We start from the raw sequence: 2,644 nt of genomic DNA on the forward strand, positions 1-2,644 counted from the left end.
AGGTCTCGCCTTATAATATGCGAGGTCGTGGAGCTTGCCTTGAACAATAGAATCTATATTTTCCATCTCAATATATCATGCTCGAACCATGCTCCAGATCATTGATGGTAAAAAGCTCATGTGAACTTAATCCTATAATGCAACAGGACATGCCAACTTTGTGATCATTTGTGCTTGTTAAGAGTAATAAATCAATGTGTTAATTCATCGCTTTTCTTTTTGAAAGTTGGAATTCCAGATAGTAGCTATTGAGAGTCAAAGAAGCAAAAAGTAGAAACTATAATTAAAAAGATTACTCCCCTTTTCATGTACTATATTTTTGCTGACTGCATCAATAGCCATGGCTGGAGATTGGCGGCAGATTATTTCAGGTTTGCCATTTAATCAAACAGTTGGAGGTAATGTGGAGATAAGAGAAGAAGTTGAAATTATTTGAAGCACCAAACTAGCTTTGCTTGCCAATAGTGAATAACAAATGGAGCTTTAAAAGGTTAGAATTGACCTCGTTTTCTCCATATTGCAGTGAATAGAAGTCCTCAAATGAGCTAATTATGAAGCCGTATAATTTTACCTAGTGCTTGCCCAAAGAAACAAATAAAAGCAGCCCACTTAACAAGTCTCTAATGGGAGAGAAGCTGTAGTGGCCCAAAAGAATATGGAACAAATGTCCACCTTGAAGGACACAAGCTGGAAAATTATAAGGCCCATAGTAAAATATCAAGCCCATATTTTTTAGAGAAGATCCATCAAATGAGTTAGCTGACCCGCCCCAAATGTGTTGATACATTTGGACGGCAGGAAAGGCAGCAAAGGTACCACTTATTCTGCCAAAAAGCCTATTACATAGCCAGCAAAAATCTGCAAAAGATTGAAATTGACAACCCACNACTGAGGCGATGACCCACAGGGGACGACGCGTCAGGCACGTCTAATCGTTGTAAAGCTAAGTGAGGAGCTCATCTGCCACCGATACGATGACCCACAAGGGACGACGCGTTGGGAGATAGCTAAAGCTTTGTAAAGCTCAGGGGGGAACGCAGCGATTGAGGCGATGACCCACAAAGGACTCCGCCTCAGGTGTGTCTAAGCTTTGTAAAGCTGATTAAGGAGCTCATCTGCGACTGATACGGGAGATGGTTGAAGGTCGGTAAAGCTTTTGCAACGGTATAGCCAAGGCGATGACCCACATGGGACTCTGCGTCGGGAGGGTTAAAACTTTATCAAGCTACGGACAGCATTTGGTGAGGTAGGAGATAGACATCTCGCGAATAAGTCTCGAACTATCAGAGGCTTAGTGACTTGCCTCGGAATGACGAGGACTTAGAGTCAGGCTCGACAATAGTGAGAAGTGAGGAAGACGTCTTGCGGAGCCTTAAATAAACATTTGACAATATGCCGAACTGTCGAAGTCTTATAAGCTGACCTCAAATAGACGAGAACTTAGAGCTAAGCTCGATGATAGTGAGGCGCGAGGAAAAGACATCTTGCGAAGCCAGGGATGAACACCTGGTGAATTGTCGAACTAACGAAGTCTTATAAGCTTTCCTCGAATAGATGAGGACTTAGAGCAAGGCTCGGCGATAGTGAGGCGCGAGGAAAAGACATCTCGCAAAGCCAGGGATGAACACCTGGTGAATTGTCAAACTAACGGAGTCTTATAAGCTGGCCTCGAATAGACAAGGACTTAGAGCTAGGCTTGACGATAGTGAGGCAGGGAATAAGCATCCCGCGAAGCCAGGGATAAACATTTGGCGAAGTGTCAAACGATCGGAGTCTTATAAGCTGGCCTCGGATAGACTAGGACTTAGAGCTAAGCTCGACGATAGTGAGGCACGAGGCAAAGATATCTCGCGAAGCCAGGAGTGAATTGTCGAACTAACGGAGTCTTATAAGCTGGCCTTGGATAGACGAGGACTTAGAGCTAAGCTCGACGATGGTGAGGCGTGAGGAAAAGATATCTCGCGAAGCCAGGGATGAACACCTGGTGAATTATCGAACTAACGGAGTCTTATAAGCTGGCCTCGGATAGACGAGGACTTAGAACTAGGCTCAACGATAGTGAGGCGGGGAATAAGCCTCCCGCGAAGCCAGGGATAAACATCTGGCGAAGTGTCGAACGATCGGAGTTTTATAAACTGGCCTCGGATTTACTAGGACTTAGAGCTAAGCTCGACGATAGTGAAGCGGGGAAAAGCTAGGAATAATCATCTGGCGAACTGTCGAACTATCGGAGTCTTATAAGCTGGCCTCGGATAGACTAGGACTTAGAGCTAAGTTAGACGATAGTGAGGCGGGGGAAAAGCATCCCAAAGCCAGGAATAATCATCTAGCGGGAACCGTTGAACTATCGGAGTCTTATAAGCTAACCTCGAATAGACAAGGACTTAGAGCTAAGCTCGACGATAGTGAGGCGGGGAGTAATTATCCCGCGAAACCAGGAATAAACATCTGGCGATGCAAGGAATAAACATCTCGCAGGGCCAGGAAAGGCTCCTTTTTCAAGGACAAACACGTCTGACAATTAGCCTCTTCCTTTATTCAAGGAACGAGGGCTCCTAGATTACTTCTTCCTTTACCAAGGAAAGAGGACTTCAAGGTATCACCTTTTCCTTTATTCAAAGAATGAAGACTTATAAAATTTCGC

Source organism: Olea europaea, chromosome 10, assembly GCF_002742605.1.
Source record: "Olea europaea var. sylvestris chromosome 10, O_europaea_v1, whole genome shotgun sequence".
Classification (NCBI taxonomy): domain Eukaryota; kingdom Viridiplantae; phylum Streptophyta; class Magnoliopsida; order Lamiales; family Oleaceae; genus Olea; species Olea europaea.